Source organism: Phocoena sinus, chromosome 3 (genome assembly GCF_008692025.1).
Source record: "Phocoena sinus isolate mPhoSin1 chromosome 3, mPhoSin1.pri, whole genome shotgun sequence".
NCBI lineage: Eukaryota > Metazoa > Chordata > Mammalia > Artiodactyla > Phocoenidae > Phocoena > Phocoena sinus.
In genome coordinates this window covers 27190968-27205378 of record NC_045765.1, presented here as the reverse complement: position 1 = coordinate 27205378, position 14411 = coordinate 27190968, and the positions used below count along the sequence as shown (strand labels likewise).

Below are 14411 nucleotides of genomic sequence, written 5' to 3'. Positions count from 1 at the left end.
TTGGCCAGGCTGTGAGGCTTGCAGGATCTCAGTTCCCCAACCAGGGACTGAACCCCAGCCATAGCAGTGAAAGTGCTGAGTCCTAACCACTGGGTCACCAGGGTATCCCCAAAATACATCTTAATTGTCAAGAAGCTGAAGACATTTAGCACCAGGAAAGGAACTTTACTTAGCCTTTGATCATGACCTCAATTTCTTAACATAGGAAAAGAAATTTTATGAAATCTCTATGTATTTATCACTATCAAAAGAATTTTGAAAAGTAACTGCTATATATCATCAATTCACAAGCGATTCAAAGGGAAGAAAACCTTAAAACTTGGACTACTTGATATTGCGCACAGCTCTCCTACGGTGGTCTGTTTTCATCTCCTTCAAGGCTTGCTCCAATTGCTGAACCAAATGGAGCAGGGTGGCTGGGTGTGCCTGCAGAACTTGGGTGTTATGACCTCCATTCTATTAAGGTGTAGCTTTATAGTCACTGTTGGTTTAATCTGTTGCCTGAGGCTTCTGCTTGCAAGCTGTACATCTAGTCGCCATTCAAGGGCTGTGGTAGCTGGGGAGGTCTGGTGCTGATTCACTCAGGATAGTTTTGATCTCCTTTCTGTTGTCCAGAAAAAGCTGAAGCGACAGTTTGTTCAATTCTTCAGAGAATCACAGAACAAAAACAGTCTTGGAAATCCAGTTCAGAAATCATAAGCTTTGAACTTTCAGTGAGGAGGTATATTAATACTTCCACACCAGGTTGGACAGTGTCACTACTCACGCTGAGCTTTCTCGCAGCACCTTCGTAGATCTTGGGGTTCGAGCCTCACCTCGGGAACTCCACCACAATTCGCCCAAACTCAGAGACCACCGTGCTGTCCACTTGACGCAGGAAGGCCAGGTGCTCCTTGTGCTCCTCTGACAGGACCAGTGGCATCTTCACCGGGCGGCCGATTTCATCCTTATTTTTTTAAAGTTAGTCTTAGTGGTTGCCCTGGCATTTTTTTAAATTAATTAATTGATTGATTGATTGATTGATTAATTTATTTTTGGCTGTGTTGGGTCTTCACTTCTGTGCGAGGGCTTTCTCTAGTTGCGGCGAGCAGGGGCCACTCTTCGTTGCGGTGCGCGGGCTTCTCACTGTCGCGGCCTCTCCCGTTGCGGAGCCCAGGCTCCAGACGTGCTGGCTCAGTAGTGGCTCACGGGCCTAGTTGCTCCGCGGCATGTGGGATCTTCCCAGACCAGGGCACGAACCCGTGTCCCCTGCATTGGCAGGCAGATTCTCAACCACTGCGCCACCAGGGAAGCCCTGCTCTGGCATCTTAACATAAAACAATTTAGTTCAGATTAATACCAACTTATTTTCAATAGTATGTGAAAAAACGCTCAAATAAATAAAATTCCTTCCCCCTTCTTCATGCTATTATTGCCATACAAGTTACATGTTTACACATTATAAGCGCATCAATAGTTTTATAATTATTGCTTTATGCAGTGTTTTTAAAATCAGATAATAGAAAAAAAGAGTTACAAACAAAAATACATTTATACTTTCTTTTATATAATATTTATCTATGTAAATGGTAACTATGTAGTTACCATTACTGGTGCTCTCTAAATCTTGTGAATTCAGTTTACTGTCTAGTGTCCTTTTATTTTAGCCTGAAGGACTTCCTTTAGTATTTCTTGTAGGGCAGGTCTGCTAGTAATAAATTCTCTGTTTTTATTTTTCTGAGAATTACTTAATTTCTCCTTTGTTACTGAAGGATAATTTTCTGGTTATAGAATTCCTAGTAGATGGTCTTTGTTTTGGCACTTTGAATATGTCATCTCACTGCTTTCTGGCCTCCAAAATTCTGAAGAGAAATCAGTTTTATTTATTACTGAAGATCCCTAGAACATGATTGGTTGTTTTTCTCTTGCTACTTTCAAGATTTTCTCTTTGTCTTTCAACAGTTTCACTACGATATATTTAGGTGTATATCTCTTTGAGGTTTTCCTGCTTGGATTCGTTGAGCATCTTGAATATGTAGATTAATGGTTTTCACCAAATTTGAGATTTTGGCTATTGTTTATTCAAATATTCTTTCTTCCCCTTTCTCTTTCTCCTCTCCTTCTAGGATTCCCATCTTGGTAGGTTTGACGTTTCCTACAAGATTCTGAGGCTCTGTTCATTTTTCTTCATTCTTTTTCCTTTCTGTTCCTCAAAATAGTTGATCTCAACTGATGTATCTTCAAGTTTGCCAATTCTTTCTTTCGCTGGCTGAAATATGCTCTTGAGCTCCTCTAGTGAATTATTCATTTATTTTTCAACTCCAGAATTTTTATTTTTTAAATTAGTTTCTACCTCTATATGGATATTCTTTATTTTGGAAATATCACTTTTATACTTTACTTTTTACACAGCTTCTTTTATTTCTTTGAACTTTTTATAGTAGCCGCTTTAAGGTATTTATCCAGTAAGCCCAGTGTCTGAGATCCCTCAGGGACAGTTTGTATTAACTTCTTTTTTTCTTGTATATGAGCTGTACTTTCCTGTTTCTTTGCATATATTATAATTTTGTGGAAAACTGAACATTTAAAATAAGATATGTAACAACTCTGGAAATCAGATACTACTATCCTCCCAGAGTTTCTCATTGTTGCTGTTCCCTTAGTGACATTTCAGAATTAATTCTGTAAAGTCTGTATTCTTTGTTGTGTGGGACCGCTGAAGTCTCTACTTGGTTAGCTCAGTGTTCAACTAATGACTGGACAGAGATTTCCTTAAATGCCTTGAAATAATATGTCTCTCAGCCTTTCCCAGAGGTTCTGTGTGTTTGTTGGGGCATTCTGTCAACACTCCAACAGGCAGTTGACAACTCTGCCTTAGCCTTCACTTACTGATTGTGTAGATCAGCAGGGTCAGACAGATGTGTGATTGGGGTCTTCTCATGTCTTTACTGGGCATGTGTACTGCCCTTCACATAGGCATGGCCTTCTAGATTCCCAGGAATATGTCATAGCTTTTTTTTTTTTTTTTATAAATTTATTCATTTATGTATTGGCTGCATTGGGATTTCATTGCTGTGCGCAGGCTTTCTCTAGTTGTGGCGAGCAGGGGCTACTCTTAGTTATGGTGCACAGGCTTCTCATTGCGGTGGCTTCTCTTGTTGCGGAGCACAGGCTCTTGGCATGCGGCCTTCAGCAGTGTGGCACACGGGCTCAGTATTGTGGCTCGCGGGCTCTAGAGCACAGGCTCAGTAGCTGTGGTGGCACACGGGCTTAGTTGCTCCGTGGCATGTATGATCTTCCTGGACCAGAGATCAAACCCATGTCCCCTGCATTGGCAGGCGGATTCTTAACCACTGTGCCACGAGGGAAGTCCCTGTCATAGCTTTTAAAATTCCCCTATGGACAGCTCATTCCACAATTTTTCCTTTAAAGATTTTTGGCTGTCAGTCCCTTGTTAGCTTCAACTGATATCACCACTACAGGCAACTGTATGTTAAACAATTGCCATTGACTGTTTTTAACAAATTCCCTAGCGATACAGCTGTTCACAAAGACCAGAGGTCTGCATCAGCCAAATACAGACAATCACTAAGATTGGAGCATTTTTTACATTTTTTTGGACATTTTAAAAAAATTCAGATTTATTTTGGCATATTCACACACAATAAAATCTACTCTTTATTTTTTATTGAAGTATAGTTGATGTACAAAGTTGTGTTAGCTTCAGGTGTACAGCAAAATGATTCATATATATATGTATATATGTATATATATATATATATACACACACACACATATATTATATATATATATATATTTTTTTTGAATTACAGTTTTCTCCAGCTAGATGTCCAGGAGTGTGACGAAGAAAGGAAAAGGGGATGAATAAAAGTAATAGGGGAATGAGGAACATGGAAAACCCAAAAAATGACTCCTAGTTCTCTTTGTAGTTGTGACCTTTCCTGAGCTGGGGATACTGGTGGAGGGAAATATCAAGAATTCTAATTTAATCACGTTGGAAACATTTTAGGGTAAGAAAAAAATTATGCTTCCTATATAGCAAGCTATCAGAACTTACTTTAAAATGTAAAGCTATTCTTCCTTTCTCATGGGTGCTCAGAGCTCCCCACACAGATATTCATTTCTACATGTTCAAGAAAATGCCAGGGCTTCCCTGGTGGCGCAGTGGTTGAGAGTCCGCCTGCCGATGCAGGGGACGCGGGTTCGTGCCCCCGTCCGGGAAGATCCCACGTGCCGTGGAGCGGCTGAGCCCGTGAGCCATGGCCGCTGAGCCTGCGCGTCCGGAGCCTGTGCTCCGCAACGGGAGAGGCCACAACAGTGAGAGGCCCGCGTACCGAAAAAAAAAAAAAAAAAAAGAAAATGCCACTGTCAGGCAGGTCTACCATGGACTGTATATCTGTGGGCAGCGTCCTAAGTAGAGCTTTCATCTTCTCCCCTTGAACTGACAAGTTGAACAGGAGATACGCTGCTTTGCCAGCCTTCCACTTAAGACAGAACCTAGTTGTCTCCTGGCTTTGATCAGAGAGGGTCTTCAGAAAGTTTAACAGGTCAGAATGAACTTGATTGCCAGACAGAAACCAGCGTGCCAAAAATAAAGCATTAACCAAAGCCAAGAAAACGGTGTTGGCCGAGGCGTGGCGTGGCTTAGTATGGGGCTCTAGGTATTTCAAACAGCCAGGTTTGATGGAAGCAATTAGGAACAGCGTTAATTGCCTGTCAGGCAACATTGCCATTTGCTGAGGACAGAGCTGATACATTTAGACACAAAGTCTGCCCATTGTAGCCTTTCACTTTTGGAGATTGTCTTCTGGTTTCCATTACAATGAAGCTCAAGCTGCCGACCCCATTAAAATGTCAAGGTGGGAGGGAAACGAGGTCTTGAAATAAGTCTTTCAAGGCTATCGCCATGGTTGGTTTTATGTATGGAGTAAGGTTCCTGTACACACTTATTTCACCTTTTCTTTCCCTTAAGTGGTGAAAGCACCAAGTCCCTCAGCCCCATCACCATGGAGCTGAGGAGCTGAATTTGTTCTTTCCATGGCAGGGCTATAGTCAGGTCCACTCTACCCTCTTCTGTTTTTCCCTATACATGGAGGAATGAGTTCGGGTGCTCCCGAGCAACTTTTCTGCACAAGTCCCTTAACCAGTGACTCTCAACCCTTCACAGCATTTTAAAAACCCACTTCCTCAACTAGAAATGTTGTGGCAATCTGGAATTCCCCTTTCCCTCCTCTTTTCAGAAGTACTCTATCGTAAGCAGCTATTCTTGCATCAGATTATTTTATTCCAAATTCAGGGCCAAGGAAAAAAAGAAGAGTATGCATCCTCAGGGCTAGAGGGGATTATAGTAGTACATGTAATGTGTCTTTAGGAAGTATAATGTAAGTTTGCTAGTAAAGAGGTAAGCTCCTGAGCTCCCTAGAGAATAGGGAAAAAATCCAAGCACATTCACGGGCAGTACAAGCACTGCCAGTATTAGAGTCACTCTTTACTTGGGAGGATGTAATTGAAATAAAGCAAAACAGAAATGCTGATCTGGAAACCTGGAAAACTGGGTCTCATCACAGTATTTGTCTTTAACAAGCTATGCACCCTAGAGCATAATTTTAACTTTGTTTTGTTTAGAGCTATACAACCAGGATCTAAAAGACTACCTCGTGCTTAGTAGGTGCTTGGCAAATATATGCTGTTTAGATTTTTTTTGAATCTCAGCATACTGGTCAGAAATATAGGGCTTGTATTAGTTTCCTAAGGCTTCCATAAGAAAGTATCACAAACTAGGTGGCTCAAAACGACAGAAATGTATTCTCTCTCAACTCTGGAGGATAGAAGTCCAATATCAGGACGATAGCAGGTCCATGTTCCATCTGAAGTCTGTAGGGGAAAATTCTTCCTTGCCTCTTCCTAGCTTCTGGTGGTGGCTGTCAGTCCGTGGTATTCCTTGGCCTGTAGCTGCATCACTCCAGTCTCTGACTGTGTTGGCACAAGGCATTCACCCTGTGTGCTTCTTTTTCCTCTTCTTATAAGGACAACAGTCACGTTGGATTAAGTATCCATCCACTACAGTATGAGTTCACCTTAACTAATTACATCTGCAACAATGCTATTTCCAAAGAAGTTCACGCTCTGAGGTGCTGTGGGGTAGGACTTCAACATATCTTTTGGAGGGACACAATTCAACCCATAACGGGGATAATTCCAGTTGTCTACACTATCTCAACATTCGTTATGAGGACTCAGTAGGATAATGTGTGGGAAAAGTCTCTAAAATGACTGATTATTATTCACATGCGTGGAAGAGTTTCTTCCCCTTACCATTTACTGTGAGGATGCAGTAATACTTCACGAAACCTAAACTGTCAGCTTTAATACTTAATAGGTCAATACCACTAATATATATATTCCACTTTAGCCTGTGAGGTGGCCAGGGAAAGAACTACTATCCCCATTCTAAAGGTGAAAAAAACTGAGACTGAGATATTAAATTAAATGATATACTCAAAGGCACATGGCCTGACAGTGAAAGCACTACCAGTAGACCTCAGGGTGTCAGCCTCCCGGTTGTGATGCTTTCGAGCTCAATATGATGCTGGGATGACAATTCCTCCTTGGAGCTTTCATTTCTCAGCATTTTCTCTGTCTGCTGCAGAGAACCAGAGTTCATTTCCTGATCAACTGAAACTTGCTAGTACTATGAAACTTCTGTTCAGCTGGATCTACCTCTCTGTATTGTGGTGTTGGAAATGCAAAGTGGGATAAGAGAGAAGGGGGTGGTAAAAAAGGATGAGGATAAGCAGTAATTACAACGAGTAGGTGAACTCACAACTCAGCCAACAAGGCATGAATTAAGTGTGGTGTATAGGATAATTAGCAGTCATTTAGTGCGGGAAAATTGCTACCAGCTGTTCAAAACCTAAGACTGAGGGGCTGATCTGTAAATGGTTATCTGAACAAGCAGGCAGACAGCTACAAAATGAAGCTGTGCCCCAGGTCCCAAAGGCTATGTTTTGTTGTCCAGAGAAAGCCTTGTCCTGAGATGAATCCATTATGCTCATTAGTTACTGTTACATGAATTTCATGGCCTTGCCAAAGGTTCCTAGAGAATGCTGGGTCATAGATCTGTGGAGAATCAGACCAACAAAGGGGTAAACAGGAATGTCAGAGTCCTGAAATCCCAAAGCTACTCTCAATATGGACCTCCCACTTTCTTTGTTGGAGCCTAGTCAACAAACACCATCTTATCCATCAAATGCCCATTTCCTCATTCAATCCCTCTGCCTTCCTCTTAATAGATTAGCATAAGCACTATTCCAAACAGTCTGATGCCTATCTTCAATTTAGCACCCAAATGCAGCTGAGTAACTTGGGGACCTACAGAATAACAACAGTCTTACCACACCTGGAAGCAAGGACGCTGTCAGAGCAAATCAGAAGGTCAAGAATCAGCTCAAAGAGGCTTCTATTGGCTAAAATGGGGCAATATGAGGCTTGATGTGAATACTACTATACCAAGGAATTAAATGCTTCAAATATATTAAATTCCATGAGTTTGTAAGACACTAAAGACAATACTCAATGTCATCTTTGGAGCTTGCTGGGAAAACACAATATACTCTGAAAACTGGTAAATAAAGGAAAGAATCAAGCAATCAGCCTGATTTCCTGTAGGACCTGTACCTCAGATGACAAACAGTTGATGAAGGCAAGTTTTTCTTTATAGAAGGATTCCCAGTAATAAATGAAGAAAGAAAGAAAGAAATCCTTTGGCAAATCCCTACCTAAATAATGAATCCAGGCAATGATCAATGGTGGCCACTAACAACACAGAAAGAGAGACAGAGGGATGTTTGTTCGTCCTGATAAAAGTACACATCACTACCTATAAAGGATCCTTGTAAAAAGTCACATCAGATCAAGCCTCTAGATCTAACTACCAATTTAAGGAAATGCAAAGAACAGAGAAATATGTCAAATGCTACTAAGGGCATGCAATCAGAAAAATCCAGAATGTGGGAAATTCCACAGGACAAATTATTTGGTTTCTTCAACAAATAAATTATACGGAGAAAAAAAAAAAAGGGAAGGGGAACTGTGATTGACTGAATTGTTGGCCTCTGTTATTCACCCCTTTCTACATTCACACCCATGTCATGCCTCCCTGCGGGAAAAGTATACCTCCCTGCCCTTGAATCTGGGCTTGGAAATGAGAATTGCTTGAATAAAAGAATTCCGTGAAAGGGAGAGTGCAAATCTCTGATCTAAGGCCTTAAGAGGCCTCTTGGGTTTCCACTCAACCTTATACTCCTGCTCTTGTCTTGGGAAGAGCTTCCCTTGAGTAATTGTTGATCCTTCAGCCTGGACAGTGAGCATATCAATGGCAATAACAATGGACTGAAGACAGGAAGCCACAACCCAATACTCTAGACAAGATGTACAACCCTGAGAAGAGGAAAGTATCCTCTTCATCCCAACTCACCCCCATGACCTGCCACCACCACCACAGTCATGACTACATTAAAATTTCCTGACTTCTCTGCAGATGGAGTGAAACTAGAGGAAGCTGATTTAAGAACAGCAAAGAGTGAAATATCTCATTCAAATCTACTACAAAATAATTTTAGTTCCCAATCTTTAGTAGTTTGAGTACCAAAGACAGTAAAATACATCAACTGGCCCCTACGACAGAATCTTTTACTCATGTGGCAGAGAAAAGTAGAACATGTCATCACCATCACCAGCTTAAAATATTTATGTGGAATGTCTCTGGGTAGAGACCTGAGCACATAAATGGGTAGAGATGAATGTTCCTTACAAGTGACTCTCCTGCATGAAGGTCAACTGCTTTTCTTACTTGGGATATTAATTCAGGTCCCCAGTCTGATCTGCTTTCCTGGAAGAAGTCCTAAGGAAACACGTTGCTCCATGTCATCAACTTGGCAGGACCTTGGGATCCAAAAGTTGGGAGTGGGGGGGATCAATACACTTTAATCAAAAAGGCAGAAGATGTGTTTAGTTGAATCTTTTAATTTTTAAGGGCAGAATTTATTGTGGAAGGTTTGTAGCCTGAAGCAAGACAGGGAACATGTGAAAGGATTCTCTGCTGTACGTCTTAACTTTCTTGCCAGAGAAAAACAATTGGGAGAAACCTTAAAAGGACAGGGCCACACTGAGAGTATCAACTCAGGAGGCCCCAGAGCCACTTCAATTAGCAGTTAATCTAGAAGTTGCAAGTATGTGATGGTCTCTCCCATCCCGGGAATTTAAGAGCTTATAAACCATAGAAGGTCATGACTTGAAAAAAATGGCTACAGCAATATCTCAGGTCCCACATGCTCTTCCAGAACTTTGTCACTCCCCATTAAGAAGTGGAATCTATTTTCCCTCCCCTTGAAATTGGGCAAGACTTTATGGCTAGTTTGATGAATACAATGCAGCGGAAGTGACACTGTGTGATAGCTGGGACGGTAGTCTTCTCCTGTCCTTGGACTGGGATTTATACCGTCAGCTCTCCTGGTTCTTAGGGCTTCAGACACAGACTGGAATTACACCACTGGTTTTCTGGGTCTCCAGCTTGTAGATGGCAGATCGTGGGACTTCTCAGCCTCCGTAATATCTCTCTCTCTCTCACCACACACACACACACACACACACATACACACACACACATCCTTTTTGTTTTATTTCCCTGGAGAACCTTGACTAATACAAATATTTATTGAGCAATTACTACATGTTAATCCAATGCTCTAAGCACGCTAATGAATGATCTCATTTAACCTTCACACCAGCCTGGACATAGGAACTATTTCCTCTTTCACATTTTTCACATGAGAAAACTGAGGAGCAGGGATTAAGTTATTTGCCAAGTTCACACAGCTAGTAAGTGGTAGAGCAGGGATTCAAATAGACTGGTCCAGGTGCCACACTCCCTGGAATTTCTTTAGGTGGCCTTTTAAATCTCAAATCAGATACTCTCATCTTGGGAAAAACAACAACAACAAACAGCTTGTTTTACAAAAATAGTTTAAATTCAAATTTTTTCATGTAAAAGTGTTTGAATTTTTTCCAGGAATGTTCTTTATTGCATCCTGGTCTGGACACCAGACCTAATTAATCATCTCTTTGGGTCCCCCATTATTCTTTGTGGCAGCTACAAATCCCTTTCTAGAAAGAAAACCTTCAAGTCCTGCCCTAAGAGGAAGGCTGGGGGAGAAAAGGAGGGGTCTTGTTCCTGTTTGAATCAATTGTTTACTTAACCCTGTGTCTGAATTATAAACAGGTTTTTTTTTTTTTTTTAAAGCTAAAGAGAGAATTAAATTGGTTTAATATAATGACTGAGAAGGGAGAGGGCCAAAATCTGACCAGGATTCCAAATGTGCAGGAATGCATTCATCTTTTTTCCATATGTTTTGGTTTTTCTTTCATATTGTGTTAAAAGTAGCTATGAAGAAGGGGAGGAGGGAGAGAGGTAGAGGAGGAGATGGAGATGAATGGGGAGGGGAGAGGGAGAAAAGTGAAGGAGGAGGAAAAGGAGGAAGCAGCTCCAGACACATTACCCAACTCTTTAGAGATTCTAAATATAAGGTTCATGTTTGTTATACCTGGGGAAGAAGCTTATAGTCTCAGCTAAGGCAGCAGTGAAATAGTTATATTACACTGAAAATACTGAAAGACTTGCAAACTGCTTGGTTAATATCCATTGCTCCCAGTCTCCTGCGTGCTCCACCATCACACTTCCTGTGACCAAGACCTCCACACCACCCAGCAACAAAAGGGTATCACCTGATACTGCAGGGGACTCTTGGGACCTGCTCCATTACCAAGGTGGCATTGCTCGATTTTCCTGCCTACAGGTTGTTAAATATTTTGACTATCATTTCTGGACAGAAATCCCTATCCCACAGCCTTGGAATCAGGCTGCCGTTACCCCAAGCTTTCCTTGCTTTGTTCACCTCTGACTGTCCCCGGCTAAGCATCTAATAGTCTGAGACCACCAGTCACCAGGTCAGTCTGAATGTCACCAGTCAACTTGCCTTTGGCCATCCACTCAAGACAAACAAAGCTAGAGCAATGGTGTGCTATCTCGAAGCTGGGGATGGAAGTGATGGAGAAACTAAGAGAGCAGGGAATGGGGCAGGGTCTGTAAAGTTCTCAGGGTAAGAAGGAAAACCAGAGGTTTTCTAGTTCATATAAATGCATAGGATGACTCCTTGTTCTGGGTACTGGACAGTTTACATGACATCACACAGTTGGTAAGACTCTTTCACATCCATGATTTCACCTGATTTTCATGACAAATTTTTTGGTAGGGAGGGCAGGGGTAATTGTTCCAGTTTCACAGAGAAGGAAATGTAAGTCCAGAAAAGAGATATGACTTGCCAAGGTCCTAGAGCTAAGTTTTGAACTGTGGCATGTAGATGCCAAGTTCAGCCCTCCATTGTGCCTTGCTAGTAACAAGCAGGGAAGCACCCAAGAAGAGCGACCAAGTTGGGTCTGACATCAGTAAAAATCCCTGTTTTTTTTGTTTTTTTTTTTGCGATACGCGGGCCTCTCACTGTTGTGGCCCCTCCCGTTGCGGAGCACAGGCTCCAGACACGCAGGCTCAGCGGCCATGGCTCACGGACCCAGCTGCTCCGCGGCATGTGGGATCCTCCCGGACCGGGGCATGAACCCGCGTCCCCTGCATCGGCAGGCGGACTCTCAACCACTGTGCCACCAGGGAAGCCCTCCCTGGGTTTTTATAAGCATGTTATTCATCTTGATTTTATTTTTTCCTTCATCTTTCATGTGTCCTTAACAATAATCATGTGAGGATATCAAATGACACATCATTGCCTACATTTTAAAATGAGGAAATGGGATCCCAATAACATTCAGCGATTGACAAGGTCACATACAGTGGGTGACAGCACAGCCGGGCTGGGGTGCCAATGTTCTGAATCCCTGTCCAATGCTTGTCACTGACCCATACCATCTACTGCTGCACACACATCTCATGTCCTTCCAAACAAGGAAAGAGACAGTTTGGGTAAAAAAAAAGTTGAATCATCGGCTGCTGATTCTCCAACATCATGAAGAGATGGGAATGCAGACGATCTACAACATTAAATAAACCAAAAAGAATTTATCATTTGAGAACATGTTCTTAGGTAGGAAAGCTACCTTTTCCATCCTATTGTGTTCTGCTTCCAGTTAAAAGAAAGGAGGCTAAAAAGAAATGAATATTTACTACTTCCACTACATTATCTCATTTAACCATCATAATAGCTGTTATGCAAGAATAGTATTATTCACTTCACACAGATGAGGAAACAGCTTCTGAGGCATTACATAATTTGCTGTCTTACAGGCAGGAATTTGCCTTACCAAATACTCATGAACTTCGCAAGGAGGTGTCCGTTTAACATGATGTAGCTTTGCCATTTGAAGGGAAGAGTATGAGTTCTGGCTCCATTTCTCAGAATCTGTGTGATCCAGAGCCAGTTATTATTTTGTTCCCTGAAACTACTTCCTCATTTCTAAAATGCAGATAATATACCTTTCTCAAGAAGGTTATGAGGATTAGTATCAATAGCTAACATTTGTTGAGTGTTTGCTGCATGTGAGGTGCCATTTTACACCCTTTCCATTTATTATCTACACCGACTGCTCTGAAAATCTCTATGGTATTGGGTACCACTTTTTAGCTCCATTCTCCAGGTGAGAAATCTGAAGCCCAAAGCATTTAAGAGACACCTCCAAGTTAGCAGCTGGAAGGACCAGTATTTGAAGTCAAGGTGTCTGACTCCACAGTCTACACACATAATAGGAGCTCAGAAGCGGTGTCTGTTTCATCACTAGGACTGGTAGCTGAAGTAAACCTGAAATGAGCAAGTCACTGGGACCTACCTACAAAACAGCTTAAATTACCCACCTAAGGTGCATAAATGAGAAAGAGGCAAGGACTACTTCATGGACACAGAGGTACTGTAAGCATTGACACATTTTAAATGATGGAGGCCTCAGAGAGAGAGAAGCCACCCATCATCTGTGGAAGGTTTGGGGCTCCCAGGCCTTTAGTCTCTTCTCTAGGCTTGTATAGGAGGATGATCTCAAGGAAGAGAGCATGGGCTCTAGAAACATTCAGAAGACAGAAAAGTCTAGTTGTTAAAGAACAAAGCATTTTAAATAAATAAACTGGGGCTTCCCTGGTGGCGCAGTAGTTAAGAATCCACCTGCCAATGCCGGGGACATGGGTTCAAGCCCTGGTCCGGGAAGATCCCACATGCCGCGGAGCAACTAAGCCCATGTGTTACAACTACTGAGCCTGCGCTCTACAGCCCGCGAATCACAACTACTGAGTTCGCGTGCCACAACTACTGAAGCCCATGTGCCTAGAGCCAGTGCCCCGCAACAAGAGAAGCCATCATAATGAGAAGCTTGCGCACCACAACGAAGAGTAGCCCCCGCTCGCCACAACTAGAGAGAGCCCGTGTGCGGCAACGAAGGCCCAATGCAGCCAAAAATAAATAAATTAAAATAAATAAATAAATAAATAAACTGAATGTTATACGGACACACACAGTTACACAAACACACATACACACACACTTTTCACGATTTTTCTTTTATCTTTCACATACTTTGCAAACACTCTCTGGAGCAGCTGGCAAGCTGTTCCTCATCTTCCCACGCAGCTGAATGCCAGTTGTCCCACCCTCCCTACCCAGCCTCTCATAACAGCTTCAGCTTCCAAGAGACAGCTTGACTCAAAATGCCATCCAGTCTTATGCCAGGCGGAGGACTAGGACTCGTCCAGCAGGAAGGGACAGAAAAGACAACAGCCAGAACCATCATCCCAGGAGAACTCTAGGAACATGAGCATCTGCAAGGCATTTATGCCCAGAGGTGGGCCTGCAACCTCTAAAAATTACCAGCCTATCAGGGAGTATGCCATGGGGCAAGAAAAGTCTTCAGTCTTAGCCTCTGGTTTCAACCTATATTAAAAGTTAAATGTCTGAGACAAATCATGCATCTCATATTACTTGTCTGTATCTCATTTTTCCTCACTTAATGGTACATCATAAAGACCTCACTTTGTCCTAAATTTCACTGGTATTTTAGTAAGAAACCTCAGAAATCCAACAGGGGAAGATTGAAAATCCAAGAGTTCTCTGATTTACTTTTCTTAGATTCAGTCTCCTCTAACACCTGTCAACTTTGTCTATAATGCACTCATGATAATCCTGTGGAAATGTCTGTGCTATGGCCATGGAGGTGGATCAGTGACCAGGCTGGGCCAATCGTAGCTTCTCATCACCTGTGCACAGAGATTAGTCCAAGGGGTGAGCACATGACCCAAGCCAGCCAATCAGAATCCTTGCCCTAGATTTTCCAAACCAAAGTTGCAACTGAGAAGTGCTCTTTCTTAT

The 14411-nt window shown here is 42.2% G+C and overlaps 1 pseudogene; it reads right to left on the bottom strand.

The window, feature by feature from the left end:
- Positions 1 to 324: 324 nt before the first annotated feature.
- Positions 325 to 922, bottom strand: LOC116752170 (annotated as a pseudogene).
- Between the last annotated feature and the right edge of the window lie 13489 nt (positions 923 to 14411).